This window comes from Sturnus vulgaris, chromosome 5 (assembly GCF_052056855.1).
Source record: "Sturnus vulgaris isolate bStuVul1 chromosome 5, bStuVul1.hap1, whole genome shotgun sequence".
In the NCBI taxonomy this organism is placed as follows: Eukaryota; Metazoa; Chordata; class Aves; order Passeriformes; family Sturnidae; genus Sturnus; species Sturnus vulgaris.
In genome coordinates this window covers 32,551,274-32,567,432 of record NC_142247.1, presented here as the reverse complement: position 1 = coordinate 32,567,432, position 16,159 = coordinate 32,551,274, and the positions used below count along the sequence as shown (strand labels likewise).

The following is a 16,159-nucleotide window of genomic DNA, read 5'->3' as shown; positions in this document are numbered from 1 at the left end:
AGAGACTCTGTTCCCAAGTTTGTTGGCTTGCTTGTAGCTAAGGGTGAGTAACAAAATACAGTTGTTGCTTGGCAGCTCTTCAGTAGCAAAATATATGAAATCAATTAGTGGTGTCCTTTGAGCTACTAGTGGACACATGTCCATGTAGTGGCAAATACAGACTGTCACTTCAGCAGCGGTGAGAGGACGGCACAAGTCTCCTGCCTTCTCTGTAGGTTGTCTTAGCACAGCATAAAAGGGGCCAGGGACTTTGCACTGCTAGTACCCACATGGTACTGACTCGGAGCAGAGTTTGCAAAGAAATCCTGGCAACTGCTATAGAAGTCAAATAGAAAGTAATTCTCACTGCAGCAGAACACCCATTGCTATGAATGCTGCCAGCAGCCTTTTCACATTAGCCAAGGTTAGTGGCAAAAGATCTATCTCTTGCCTTCAGTTCTGCAGAAACTTCAGTTTCTGTGCCTGGTTATTAATGTTTAGTTTATGTAGTGTATCTGCTCCTGTATGCCAAAAACCCCATTCCATGTTAAAAGTGGTGGGAAGGTTGCATTTTGCTTCAGTGATGATAGCCTGGAAAACATTTTATAAAATAGCTTTATACTGGGAAATTCTTCCAGGAAAATAAATTATTCAGACTTCTGTTGCTATTATCATAGTTTGGATCAACAAGTGTGCCACCTAAGTGACAACTGCCAGGGAGATTGTCCTTTCTGTGAAAGTGAGACTGGGAAACTGTTTTTCCACAGCAAAAGCTGATGGCAGCATGTGGCCTTCATTAGCTGCATTTTGGGAGAGGGACTGCTTTCTTGCTCTGTTTAGGTCATGCTATAATAGATGAGAGGTAGTGTTGGTTCAATAAAAGGTATTAAATATATTTTTGTAATGAGTACACACTGACAGTATGTTCTTACTAGATGCATAAGTGACTAGGAGTAAACAATGAAGTTTCATATAATGGTGCTCCTAAACTTTTTAGGGCACGAAGTTTTTCTGTTTTCTGCTCCAATTTCTGGTTGAGTTCAAAGTCTTCCCTTCATTTTTCCTTTCTTTCTTCTGGGCTGTTCATTATATCTCAAGCCTTGGCTTCCTTGGCTTTGCTCTGAGACAAAGTAGTTCAAAAAGTTGACGTCCCTGGGGCTGTCATGCCTTCAGACATCATAGCAATGCAAAGGAAGAGCAGCTTGAGGGGAAAGAGCAACCTATTCAAGTAAATGACTTGAATGCAAGTCTGGTTAAGACTGCAGGTCTCTGATGGGTTGAAGCAAAAGTAAATCCTTACATTTGCTAGAACTGTCTGGAAAATGTGATATTTCTGTAGCCTGATTTTAGTAAACGCTGTCACGTTCTTCCTATGCGGAAAAGACAAAAAGCTCACTAAAGCTTTCTGGCTTTGGAGGAGTTAATCATCTCCATGGAAACTGATGGCAGTGTACTAGTGCAGTGTTTAGACAGACTAAACTACACGCTGGGTTATAAAACACATTGTGGGGAAGAAAGGGACTTGGCAGCAAGTTTTTATCGCTCTTGAAACTTCTGACAAAATACCAGCTCTAAAGGGAGGAGTCAGTGCAGTAAGGGCTGGAGCAAAAGAGACTTTTAAAATAGCTCCTAAAACAATGTAAGAAATTAACTAGCTAGGTGGCAGCCTAGGAGAGGCTTTTCATCTTCAGAAGCACTGCATTTTGAAGAAGGAGAAAACTTTTAGTTGAGGACTGTAAGGCAAACTTCTGCTGTTGATATTTCATGCTTAATCAGTGAAGTCCTACTCTCAAGTTTATTCTCTTCTTCTTTAATCTGATCTCACCAGACATTTAATTTTTCATTTTCCGGTGGCTTAGTTCTGATACAGCCTCCCAACCCTGCAGTCACTAGAAGGTTTTAATCTTTGCAGAAACAGATGGCCAAATAAACCGATTGGAAAGGGTAGGATTTCAATATGTACATCGTTTAAAAGTGAAGGTTGTGGTCTTTGAAGGAATCTTGAACTTCATAAATAACAATGTATATACATTTTTGATTTTAAAAAAGGAGGGAGGGGAATAAAAAAGAGGTACCACTGCTAGTCTGGTCACAGGGGAGCTTTTCACTCAGCCTGACTGTTCCATCATGGTGAATGAAGCAAAAGTGAAGAGGTGTCTTATCTGGCCCTATGGGGCCAATCAATAATAAAATTGCTGTTTTAACTCTTGGCTTTCTTTCTTTAATGGGATCAGTAAGTGCCAGAAGAGGCAGTACCATAATTGGACAAACAGTGACTGCTATGATTTGCCATATGAACTTTGCTTCCTCCACTCCCGCCCTCTGTGTACGACCCCTTCCAGATGTGAATATTTTTCTTTTGTTTGAATTAAGAGACCTTTTGAAAGAACAGACACCAGGCATGCTTTATTCTTTTGTGACAAAGCTGTGACATTTCCAGCTGGACATAGCTGACATGAAAGGGACTTGTTTGTCCTTTTTTTGCATGAACAGCAGAAATTTTTGAGCTTGGCTGCTGAATGTTGAATTCACAGGTTTAAAAAGCACCTCCTGTTTGCCCCCCTCTGCCCCACATCTCCTCTCAAAAAAAAGAAAAAAGAGAGAAAATACGTGAAATTGCAGACTGCCTTTTGACAAACAAGTCTGCAAGTGATAAAGTACTTCATTCACTCCACACTGTCTTATTTCTATCTTGTACATATACTATAGAGAAGAGCTATGGCACTATTAGATGTCTCTTACTTAAGGTCAGAGGAGCTCAAAATAACATTCCTTTGTATGGTTTGTGTTGTGGGAGGAAATGTGGATAATGCTCTTCTCTGTTCTAAGTAACCTCACTCTTGGTGAGATGGAGGTGGCAAGCTCCAGGGAGGTGAGGGTGAGTTCTTAAGGGTCTCTTGGTGCTGTGGAAGTTGTTCTTTATTCCGTCCTCCTATACCCACAGCACAGAGCTCACAACACCTGCAGGGGCTCCCATCTTTTGAACTGAGAATGAGAGAGAGGAGCAAGAAGGCAACAGCTGAGAAGGGGGAAACTGGTGAATTTGTTTGGCCTGGAGTCTAACCACCTAACTGAAAACCTGCCCTTTCACTGGTTTCCCTGAGTGGATCATTCTACTTTCTCACTACTAAGTTAAAAGACATGTGCAGAACACTTGATCGTATGTGAGATTTTGAACATGATTTCTTTATTTTGTTGTAGTGATATCAAATGTCCTGTCTTAGCCTCTAAGGCAGACAGGTAAGGTCCAATTAATTATACCAATCTTTACAGTTGAGATTAATTTAAAACTAATTTTTTTTGGTTATATATTGTGGTAATAGTTGCAAAAGTGTATCCACTTTGGAATCAGACTTTGTCGAGGCAGTAATGATGTGATTTTATTTTTAGACTGGACTTCCCTTGGAGGCATTTCAGAAACAGGAAATCTGAGAGGCATCCCATAAAGCTTCAAAAAAGAATAAAAATAAGTACTGCAGATTTCATTTTACATGGGAAGAAATGGAGGAGATTTGTTTAACTTCTATGGAATTCTAATGTTCACATTAAAAACTTTGTTGAAAGAGGGTGTTCCTTGTGACTGGTCCTGTCTCCTGACAGAAAGATGGCCCTTGCAGCTGAACTGTCCAATTTAGTAGAAGTGGAAGTTACTTCTTTGGTTTTTTGGTGTTTTTTTGGTTTGGTTTTTTTTGTGTGTGTGATTATTTACAATTTTAGTCCTTATAAGAGTAGTGAGTTCTGGAGTTACTTCTCCAAATGTATGTATTAAAAAATAAAAGTGGTGGAAATTACTGTTTGGAAGATGTAGTGCAGAATGTTATTTCTTTTTATTATTGCATATGCTTACTCCAGATTTCCTGCAGGAAGTATCTCCAGCAAGGCCTCTGAGCCAGAAGAGAGACAGATGTTCCAACCTTAAGCCTTGGAGCTCCTGCTTTATGCAGACATTTCTTTCCTTCTTATTTTCACTGATTTCCCACATGTTCTTTAGAACTTTCCACCTGCCAATTGCTCCTCTGATGTTTCTGGAAAGAGGTGGGCTAGTGGGAACATAGTTATGTACAGCCATACACAATACTAGTGTTTACATCTGGGTTTGGGAAGGACCTGCCTTATTCATATCTGTTTTTCAGGATGAGCAGATTTGATTATTTGACCATAGAATTGACACAAGGTGACAAATTATCTCTCAGCTCCATCAGTGGACTTCAGTTTTTCTGAGACACTGATACAGTTAGTCCTGCACTTTCAGACTTTCTTGGATGTGGCAGCTGAGTTACATCTGATGAACTGGATTTCTGTACTCAAGTGCAATCCCAGCCAGAGTGGGTGGGGCCAAGCATTATTAGTAGGAGCACTCATTGAATCACCTTGCCCCACCTTGGATGTTAGAACTACTAAGATGGAAACTCAGTTTTATGATGTAACAATGTTGTCTAAGGTCAACTTCTTTTTCCTGACAGCTCCAATACCATGTGGTGCTCTTAGGTAGCCCAAGGAAGTATGCATTGCTGAAAGAAGGAGACTGTTTAGTCTGGAGAGGAGGTCTTGGAATTAAATGAAACTTCCACCAGATGCTGAGAGTTTGTAAGAGCTGGTAAACCTGAGGACAGCTTGGTTCAAGTCAACAGGCAAAACCGGGCATGCTGTGTTTGCCAGCTCTGAACCAGACTAAGCTAAGGAACTTATTTTCAGTCCTCATAATGTCAGCAGTGCCTGTGTTTGAGTTTCCCTATAACTGTTGGGGTTTTTTTTCTTTCATTTCAAGATGAAGAGGCTTTTGCTCTAATGTGCTGCTTATTGGTGTGGACTTCCAGGGTATGATTCTGTCTTTCATATGATAATATGAACTAGAAGCAAATTATGCTGGTAAAATGATAGTGTAGAAGATGAGAGGAAAATTGTGCCTTTAAGCACCAATTAGTTAAGTAAATGGAGAGTTCATTAAAGGCCTACTGTAGCTCATCTAAACCTCTGAAGAACGTCCACATGTGACACTTGAAATTTTACTGGCAGAACTTTATTGGACTCTTACTACTCTTTAAGCTAACTATCCCTTACACAGACTTCTCTGAGATAAGGCTGATCAGAGCAGCTGACTACATTTGAAACTATCCAAGACTGTTTCAGCTTTTCCACAGCTTTGTGGCACTGAATGCTCTTTGCAAATTGCTGAGTTGAAGTTCAACTTCTTTGGTAACCCTCTGTGTAGAATTACTCAGGGCTTATGGGAGGGATGCACACTGCTGAGGCTTTATCACTTCTCTGCCCACCAGTGACACAATTACCAGTGCAATTTGCCCATAGGGCCTTATTTAAAACTAGGGCTAAACTGGGTCTGCTTTGGAATAGCTTGAGAAAAGAATTGTTAACCAGTGTGAATTTCAAATTTCTGCTATTTGAAAGTAGTAGGCTGGTGCTGGACCCGAGGTAAATAAGACCAAGGTGGGTTAAATGGATTTGCACCCTCTTTTATACAAGATCTAAAATCTGTCCTAGTAATAAATATGGAGAGGAAATACTGAACCTGCCTCGTAAGCCTCATGCTCGGTGTATGGAAGGTGCATTGCCACTTGTCTCACCACCTTGTATCAGGGTTGGATTTGACTTGATCGTTTCAGGTTTCTAAGAGGAATGTTACAAACACTAGAGAGCTTAAAAGCTATTGTCAAAAACAAAGTTAACATTCTACTGTAATGTGAAGTAGTTCTCTTGAGTGACCAGAGAGAAGTGCATTACCTGACAGTGTCTAATAACATAAAAATTCAAGTAATTTCACATAATTCTGATTACTTTATTTACTCAAAATTTCTGCCAGCTAGAAAAGATACTGGGAGTCTTCTGGAAACAAGGCAGAAGTCTCTTGAGTTGCATGGTGCTAAAATTAATGTTGACTGGATAGTCCAAATTCCTGCTCGTGTTTATATAAGACCTTTCTAAAGGGCAATTTGAGCCCTTAGAAACAGTATACAGACAATAAAACTCTAGTTAAATAGCAGAGAGGTGCAAATACAAAAAAATATATCAAACCTCATAAAAATCAGCTATGGTTTGCCTGCAATGTAGAATCTCATTTTTACTTTAGGAAGAAAGGAGGTCGTTTGGGGTGTCCTTCCTTGGATGGAAATGTGTCAGAACCAGCAGAAATCAGTGCCTGGAGAGTAGAGAGGCCATTGTCAGCTTAGGGGTATGATCTTGGGCTATTGTGGAGCTAGAGTTCAGTGTCAGTGGGCTCAGCTTTGAAATCTTCTGTCTTTATTACAGGTTGGGGAAGAGAATGGCCACAGTAGGAAAGCAGTAACAGGAGAAAGTATTTAGGATCTGCAGGAGTGGCAAAGGCCCTCCAGAGACTATCTCAAGAGTATAGGAGGAGAGAAAGACTCCTGGAGAAGGCAGAGGTGCAGTGTGGAAGCCCTGACGAAGAACTAACACAGGCTGGTCAAGCCAGGAGGAGTCACTGGCTGTGACACATGGCAGGCCACCCCACCTGGAGCTAGGTGAACGATGTGGAGCATGCCTAAGGTGGATTTTGTCCATCCAGGAGAGCGAGTGTGCGCTTGGGCTTCAGGGAACACTTAACTAGAACCCTGATTAAAACAATCTGATGTTCTATTGGTTGATCCCTAACAGCCTGGTAGCATGGTAATTTCTGACTGGCAGTCAAGGCTTAGGCTTTTAAAAAACCTGGCTGTGTGGACTGGCCATGGGCAGAGCACATGCCCTTTACTCTATCTGGACTCCAGCCAAGATGTTGCCTTCCTCCATTCAGAATGCAAAGTTCCTTCAAACAGCTCTTCAAGAAATGCAGGTTGTATGGGTGTGTGTCAAGGGCTCGGTATTTTATTTTTGCCAGGTGAGTTATAAGAAAAATACTACTTAGCTGGAAAATAATTCAGATTGAGCAGCAGGAGAAGCAAATGAAATGAAGCCATATATAACATCCTGTCTAAAGGTACATTTGAGATACATGATGTAGTACCCTGCCCCACTGCAGCCAGGAGATAAAAGGAGAGTGTGCAAATGGCAGTGCCATCATTGTTCAACACATTGTTACTGATCCTGGGCAAAAATGCACACTAATAAAAAAATCTACAATCTTCCTTAGCTACCTGTCTGTTTCTAAAGTGTCAGAGCTCTGCAATCCTGCTGGCTCATAAGAGTTTAGAACCAGTTTATTGGGGAGGTAAAGAAAGGCACGTTAAAGGGCCCAAGGAGGGAAAAGAGACCTCATAGATTTTTTTCTTTCTTAATTCCTCAGTTTTGACATGAAAAAGCCCAGCTTTCTGCTGGCGTGGGTGATCACTGGTACTTCAGCAAAGCAGCTATAAATTGCATCAAATTTGCACAAAGCTTGAGCAGGTAGCAATGGCTACACCAGGTGCAACAGCATGAAGGTAATGCATTGTTACTTCTTGTTCCCTACTGATTCATTAAAAAAAAGAAAAAAAGTCACACAACAGCCTATAGGAAACAGGAGTACTTCTATTTCACAGGGCTATATTCAAAATGACCCAAGCTCCTGCTGGCCTAGAATGAAGGCCTTGAATTTTAACTCCCTCATGCTGCATTGTAATTATGGTATGGAGACTTCAACATCTGTTTCCTTTTCTCCATGTTTCCCTCAGTATTGGGTGTTACTGCAGTGAAGTCAGCAGGGAGGCCTGCTGGCATTATGTTAGTCTGTTAATTTGCTATAGAGGAGCACTGGAGCATTTGTTCAGACAACAAGTTCAATCTCTCATGCTCAGTGAATACATGAACAAGCAAAGATCTTGCTCCTCTGATGTTTAATCAGCCCTCTCAAATTTCATGGATCAGCTATAAATAGGAAGCTCTCCCTCCAGTGAGCAGGTTTTATTGTTGGTCTCTAAACAGTTAAAATATAAGAGAAAAAAATGTTCTTGCTTGTACCAAGACAGGAAAACCACAGAATGGAAAACTTCCGCTTAACTTTGAAAGACAGGAAATGGCTGGTGTTGGAAAGGGAACAGGTAGAGGAGGAGTGAGCCAGGGGATAACTGTGGAAAACCAGCTATTCCCCAGACACTTCTTCAGCTCTGTGTTCTTTTGGAGAATGGAGTTCCAGGCTGACCCCTGTGCTCCAAGCCCTTTATACACTTTCCAAGCACCCATCCCAGCTCTCTACTTCCTGCCTCCTCTGACACTTCTATAAATATCCTGCCTTCCCTTCACAGGTCCAGAAAAATGCACATTGCAGATAAAATGGATCTGAGGTGACAGTATGAAAGAGCTTTTAGACAAGCTCTTGTGAAGTGAGTGACTCTTGGGTCCTGTGCTTTATCTTGTGAAGTGTGAGGTTGCTGAGTCCCCTGCTTTAAATTTCTTAAAGAGGGAAACATCCTCCTTGTTTAATATGCTCACCTCTGGATTAGGATGCGTGAGTGTGTTTCTAAGGAAAATATTTATTGGAGGAAATCATGTGCTACATGAGGCACAGAACTGAAAGCTGAAAGAATTCTGGTGTTTGGGAGAATGTAGGGTGGGGAGAAGATGGAACTAGTTGAGAGACCACACTGCATGCAAAAGTATAGCACTTGCAATACTTAAATGAATATCTTAAATGCTTTGGTGAGGTGGATCAGTCCAAGAGGAAATAAAAGAGCAAAGTGCTCCCTGGGGCACTTAAATAGCCATCATGTACAGTACTTCAATAGCCACAAAATACCCAGCCCTCCCTTAGCATCCTGCAGGGCAAAAATCACAAACCGAGAGAAGCGTGGGAAGACAAGAGCTACAGTTCCTGTGCAAGAACTTCAGTATTGCAAAGGATTGTGCTGGGATGGGAGCAGGATGAGTTTTTGAGCCTTTTGTTTTACTTTTTTAAATATGAAGAGCAGCACCTGTCCCTTTTTTATTTTTTCCTTTTTTTCGTTCCCCAAGGGGTTGGGGATTAAGGATTTAGTTGGTTATTTCCTTAGAGGATCAAGATAAAAAAGAGACTTCAATAAGTCTCTTTCCATCTTCTCTACAGACAGTATATTTTCAATAGAATTAAGCAGCTGTCCTGCTTTTCCCCACTGTGTAACAGTTTGCAGCTTTACAGAGGAGCAGAGAAAGAGATTTTATAATATCAGATAGAACTTCTAGGTGTACTTCAGGAGACTCCAAATTATCACAGGGAGGTTTTAAAGCATTCAGAGAGAAGCTCAACTAGATCAGGTGGCAGATATCTAGTGACCCTTATCAGTATTTTGCCTCTAACACTTTTACTTCAGAACAGACATGCTGCAGCAGAACCTGTGATACTGAGTCATTTCCATCATCCAGTGAGGCTGGAGTCCTGATACTGATAAAATATACCTTGAAGAAGGGTGATGTGGGATACTCTGACTTTCCCAAATCTCCCTTCTCAGGCTGTCATCTTAATTCCTTGTTATTAGAGATTGATTCAATCTATGGAGTTTTTAAGTTCCTTCCAAAACTCTTTAGAGGCGTACTTCAACTCTGGAGTCTTTTTCTCTTTATCAGGATGAGTGTCTAATCTACCTTCCACATGCATTCTAAATTGTAGCAGTCTCTTGAGTTTGCTGGTGTATTCTGTTTTCCTCTTTTTCTGTTTGACCTCTTTTTCTGTTTTCTGGGAGACCCAACAGGGTGGGAAGCAGGTCCTTGACAGCCTTTATTCCAATGGAATGTTTAAATTGACTGAAGAAATGGTGTAGATTGAGAGCATCAGACCACACCTGTCTGGTGTATTTGGCTGTATGGGGAACAAAGCTTTCACTAGCACCGGAAAGTTTTCAAGCCAATAGGTTCCTTCCTGTCAGTGCAAGATCTCGTTTTTGTTTCTGCATGCCCTTCTCTCTCACTGATTTCCTCTAGTACTAATGTCTGTTGGAATAGCTGGGTAAAGGAAGGCACCAGGTCTTTCTTTCCCTCCTGTCTCAGAAAGTGCTTTCCTGTTTGTCCTTTATGCAGCATGGCAGCTTGGGCTATTGACGTAAACTTTGTTCTTTGTGCTGTTCAAAGCTCTCCTCTTCTGAATTTTACATTGCCTACTCACATCCTGACTGCTGTTTTGACAGAAAGAAGAAGAGAGGACAGAACAGGATTCTAGGGTGGTAGTTGTTTTGGCACGCCTGGGGATTCATATTTTTGTGCAGGTTCAATGTTTGTTCATCAATCTGTCTTAAGGTCAGCACATGGCAGAGTTCCTCCAGTACATGCTCCTCAATATATATGTGTGGCAGTGCTTTGAGGAAGCATCACTAGGTTGCACAGTTGAAAAATATGGGAAAGGCAGTTTTGGTTCAAAAAAATATCCAGGTCCTGAATAGGAAGGAAATAATTTAGAGGAGTGGCTTAGCCCACTTGGTTCCCTTCTCTGAATTTTGGACTGTATCTCTTTATTCTACTTTTTTTTCCTCATGTGAACATCTCTGCTAGAGTTGCTGCAATATGCTGTATTGTCATAAAGATACTAAAATGCAGTAATGTGGACAATCATTGTACACCAGGATCAACAGGTGTTAAATAAAATAAATCTTGTTTCTGTATTCCCAGGGTATTTTCTCTTGCCAAAGACCAGGCACTGAATGGAACTATACACTCATGAGCTAACTACATGTTTGCCTGTCATTATAGTATATAATATAATAGGGAGAGTAAGCAGGATCTGTAATGCTTTTACCCAGAAAAACAAAACTATGTTTCGGTGAGATTTCACTATAATGATGGTGGTTTCAGATCCACTTTGGTTTTAGAATATATAGGCACCAAAGCTGAAGCTGACAGAACCAGACAGTGCCAGTCTGCTTTCTGCAGAAACAGTAGTGTTTCAGCTATTCAAGATTATATTTCTTCTCTGCCCTGTTTGGAAGGTGGCAGGGGATTCCTTAATTGTCTTATGTTTTCCTTAAAATCCCTTAACAGAAAATGTTACTGCAATCTGAGGCAAGGAGAATGTAATTGTGGCTGTTTTGCATAGTTGGATAATTTGTTATTTTTGTTTCTAAGCCAACTTGTGACTCTCTGAGGCTAACACTGTTCCAACTCTTATTAATAGCAGTCCTTGACATTTTAGAGGTTTTATCTTTTCATTATTATTCATACATGCTCATTTCTGAATTTGCTAATGTCCCCTTGCACTTCCTCAGCTTCCTTGCTTGTGGAAGGAAGCTGTGGAATGAAACAGTATGCACCAACAGCATGTTTTTGTTAACTGGGGTTCTGCTTATCCCACAGAGTATTAGAAGTGAACATGAAACTATACGTTGGTAAGCCACACCTCTGATTTTTCTCAGGAGAAAAAAAGCTCTGTAACTATTCTTGGTTGGTATATTACGTGTGAAATGAAGCAGTTCCAAGGGGATGAAAAACTGCTATTCAGAGGGAGTACCTTTATGCCTTCTGTCTTCTCCTGAGCGCCACAACAGTTCAGTGTTCTTGACTCAAAGTGTATCCTTGGGGAAGGGGAAAGCCCGAGCAAGGCTGCCAAAGCCCAGGCTTAGACGTGTGCCTCGTGTGCGTGTGTGTACATCTCGCAGTTCGGTGATGACCCCGGTGACTTCTTGAACTTTTAATGACAATGCAGCTGTCTGTTCATGGTGCTAATTAACCCAAAATCTGATTCCTCCCTCCCCCTCGTTATCCATCGCGTGAATGAGATGTGAAAACAAGAAGAGGACTTTTCCCGTGCCCTTAGGGCTGTCTGAGCCTGGCAGCAGTGACCCTGCCCGAGTCGAGCTGAAAGAGCTGCTGCGCAATGGCCCATGCGCCTTTTTAATGGGTTATTGAGATTCCACCTTCTCCCCCTCCCTCCAGTCCTGTAACAATTTAGAGTGATATGGCACTTAGGGGAAAACAGCTGCAGGAATAACTTTTCTTTTGGAAAGCCAGAGACAGCTGTTCAGTTTGTAAGTCTAGGGATTCCTCCACTACTTATTTAGGGCCTGGTACCACTCCAGTTAAAATCAATAGAAAGTTTCCAACTGGGTTCAGCAGGCAGTTGAAGGAAGCAGCTTCAGGAAGCAGCCTGCAATCAAACAATACTGCCTCAAAATGTTGGAAACAGCCAGAAAGGAAAAAGAGAGTGGGAAGATATTTGTTATAGAGTTGACTTTCTGACTTGCCTGCAGGCTCAAAGTACAAGCACTCAGCAGGCTGATGTTTTACTTGAGGAACAGGTTAAATTAGTGTTTGTGGTCTTAAGTTGCTTTTAAAAAATGCAACTTGTAGGTTTACGTTCATTTACCGTCTGCAGTGTTGACAGACTTTTATTAGCACAGTGAATTAAAGGACTGATCTTTGATGTTGAATGCTGATTTTAGTTTAGATACTCCGAGATTGTAGGGGATAATTCTTACTTTTTGAAATTATGCAAGTAAGTTCTCAGCACCTGCAGCTCTCATTGTTATGAATTTACTCATCACGTCTGAAAAAATGAGGAGAAAAATGGAATTACTCTTGCTTCTGTTATTAGAGATTGTTGTTGCCACCCGATTTATAGAGTGAAAGAGAAGGGTAGAAACTTGCTGAGGAGGATCAGAATTTCTGCTTCATAGAGAATTTTGAAATGGTGGAAGTTAATTTCATCTGAAATGTGAGGGGAAAATTATAATATTGGGGTTTTCAGCGTGGCATTTTCTGGGAAAAGTGATTCAGATACCTCTGAATCTAATATTTTGAAGGATTAATTCAAAATGTCCAGTTTGAATGAAGGTGTCATTTCATCAACATTAAGACTTCAAGTGCAGTTGAATAGAACTGCTGAAGCAGGTTAAAAATAGGTTGATTTTTTTTCTGAGAAAAATATACTTTAGAAATTTGTTCCTTAAGTAAAGCCACGATCCCTGGCAGGAAAAAGCCTTTCCAAAAACATCCCTGATGGCTTAACAGTAACAGCATCCCCTTCTGGAAGTGATGATTTTTATCAGGTTACATGCTACCTCTCAAGCTGGGAGAGATTCCAGTTCATTAGTCCTTCTACACTTATAGTTAGCTTTCTCTGAATGCTGAGAATTTCTTTAAAACAGAAATCTAGCTTTTCCTGAATGCTGAGAACTCCTGTTACAACACAAACCTAGATTCCCTTCGCTTGCTCCAGTCCTTGTCAATGGGCTGTTCTTGGGTTTGCTGCATTAATGAACAAACAAGTTTGCTTTGTGATTGTGTTGCTGCCAGTGGACTGAGACGAGGTATTTCCCCTTGTATTTCTGTTAGTTCCCTCCCTATCAATGTTTAAACAAGTTTACACCTGTGTTCCAGGTGCGAGCTGAACTCCAGCCCTAAAAGCTGGCTCTTGGGAGTGTGGTTCATTACTTTGCCAAAATAGTCCTTTTACAGCAATGTCTGAGGAGACCTAGACAGGCAGGAAACAGTCAGGCTCGGTGGATACCCTGGAAATGATTACCCTTCTCTGTAAACATTCAGCACTGCAGGATCCAGAGAACTTCTGCCTCCCAAACAGTTAATGGGCCTTAGAGCATTCAAAAATAGCCATCACTGTGCCAGGGCAGCTGTGAAATGATTATCCAACCATATCTTATGACCTTTAGGTTTTTTTATAAAAAGTTACAAGGACACCTAAGAAGTGATATGGGAATGCAAGCTTGCCTCCCTCAAACTGGAAATTTATGGAAGTTTTCAGTAAGAATTCTTTCAGAAGCTGTAAAACTCCGGTAGCACAGATGAACTAAGTGACTGGTGCATTCACTTCAGAGTGAATCTCCGTGAGATTCATATGGTCAGACTTGGGCATTTCCATTTAAAATCCACTTATTAGCAGTACTGTCTAAGAATAAAACATGGTTAGTTTTTAATTAGTGTAAGTATATGTTGTGCAAAAAAAGAAGTCAACTTGGTGGTATACAGGCACTATTAACCATTCAGTGTGTTCTCTGTGCTTACACAAGTCTGGCTAAGCATCATAACTCATTAATGTGTCATTGGGAGCACCAAGGATGTATATAAGCATCCGAGTAATGGTACACTACTTCTGGAAATCCATTTTGATTATGGTCTACTGCATTGTTCATGGACATGAAGTGTATGAAGAAAGTTTGGGTAGTAGAAGAAAGCGATGCAGTTTCCATGGAGCACCTTAGGCTAGTCTGTCAGTAGGACAGTCAGGGAGTTTGAGCAAACTGTTTGAAGAAGGAAGGCCATTGGCTATCTACCTTTTCTGCTGTCTGTGCTCTGTGTCATTGCAGAGAGACAATCCTGTTTTCAGAGCCAGAGTGTGCAGTATTTGTGTTGCTCATGTAAAGAATCAGTGGTTTAGTTTTGTTGTTGTTGTTTCGGTTTTTTGTTTTTTTTTTTTTTTTTTTTTTGGTTGGTTGGTTGTTTTTTTTACCTGATTTCCACAAGAAAGCAACACTGAGTTCTTCAGGCCTCTAAGGTGAAAAATAAAGGATGATGCTTTGGAATGCAGTTATGACAGGGCACTACATGGACTTCTGGGAAGTTCTGAATATGCAGGCAAATTAGTCAAATTGCCCTGGTATTGTCCTAACCTTGACCTGTAGGCTGCTGGGAACTGTGGTATGCAAGGCTCACTCAGGACTCAGGGAGGTGTCCTACGTGCTTTAATGAACAATAAATCAGGATCTGAGTGCTATACCTAAGGCTTTACATGGTGCTCAGACTCCAGGGTAAAATTCTTCATGTACCTAAGATCAGCTATATCGTAATAATTACTGTGATTTCATCACAGACATTGATGAAATGGGCAATTAGCAAATTCCTTAAGCATTGTGATATAACCAGAACAGTGTCTTGGACGTGTTCAGTGTATGTCAACAGTCTGCAGATGCTGGCAGCTTCAGAACAGTTGATGATGTCTCAAGAATGGTGGGCAAAGATACTCTTTTCACTGGGGAAATGGTTTGAATGTAGGTTTAATTCCAGGGTCTGGCAGATCAAATACTAGGTTCTGTCAAGCCCAGTGTGAATAGGAGTGGCAGAGCAGCACATGTAGGCCTGACCTGGTTAAATATGTGTACCTCTCTGATGTGGACAGGTGCTTAGCCTGTCAGTTTAGTGCAAGTTTTGTAATGCAGGAAGGCATTTGCAGGCCCACCCAGTACCCTTGAAATCTATACGTTCCCAAACAGTTCTTCCTCTCTAGCTCCTACGTGCAAAATTGAACATAAACCATGTGATCAGCGGAGTGCAGCCTCCCCGCAGAATGCTGGCACCCATCCCAGATGGGCAAGGTGGTGAAGCAGAGAGAGTCCTCTGAAGTAAGCTGATGAAGCAGGGAGTGTCCAGGCCTGTGGCTTTTGATAATCCCTCTTTTGAAAGGTTTACATGGGCTCTAATGCATAGATGAAAACTGCCTTCAGATGTTCTCTTTAGCAGAACTGTCTTTCCTCCTCCTCTTCCTCCTGTTGAAATGTTTGGATCTGGTGCCCAGAGGGTTTGTGAATTGCACAGTGGGTTAAGAAGGACTAATTTGGCTCAAAAATTTTTCTATTGCATCCTTAAAAAATACTGTGATGAATTTATGATGCTTTTTAGCTCTGGTTATACCCCAAGGGAAATCTAGCACTAAGGAGCAAAGACATGCCATTCTATGTGTCTGGTTTTGCAGAAGTCTCATTTTTACTTGAAATGCGAAGTAACATCTGCCAGGTTCAATCCCTGGGCATTCACTGGTCAAGTGCTGGATCAGAGCATCTTCCCTCACCTCCTCTTTGATGTATAGGAGCCATCTCTTGGCTGCTTAGTGGAGACAGTGGATTTGTTCTGAAACCTGATATCAAGCTGCAAAACATCAGCCTACAGAAGAAATGACCATAGCCCAGTAAAGCAACTTATCTATGACTTGGCTGGCTGGGGACTTCCCTTTCTCAGCAGAACTGAAACTTCCTGGGTAATTTATAGTGAATTAATAAAAAAGTAAAAAAAAAATCAAAAGGATGTGTCTACACTGCCTCTTCAACCTGAAATCTCATTGTGTACCCATTTTGATGTACACCAGAAAGCAACATCATTTGAAGACTGTATTACCCTTGTTTAGTTTCAACAGTACTTTGTTCTTTAAGGAGTGCCCATGGCCTCAAGAGAGAAAAAGTCTGCCCCATGTGAATCAGAATGGGATTTCTGTGATTGTAGTAGGTTCTTAAAAATATCACTTGATCCATTTTAATCACTTTAGCACTCGTTCTTGCAGTTTATCATCGTGATCTGTGGAAATGGAAGATCAGCCTCACTTATA

General features: G+C 41.1%; 2 protein-coding genes across 3 annotated transcripts in view; one reads left to right on the top strand and one right to left on the bottom strand.

The window, feature by feature from the left end:
• SYN3 (synapsin III) overlaps positions 1-16,159 on the bottom strand; it is a 183,621-nt gene that overhangs the window by 86,728 nt on the left and 80,734 nt on the right. The gene's annotated exons all lie outside the window — the stretch shown is intronic.
• Positions 1-16,159, top strand: part of TIMP3 (TIMP metallopeptidase inhibitor 3) — a 37,092-nt gene that overhangs the window by 1,088 nt on the left and 19,845 nt on the right. The gene's annotated exons all lie outside the window — the stretch shown is intronic.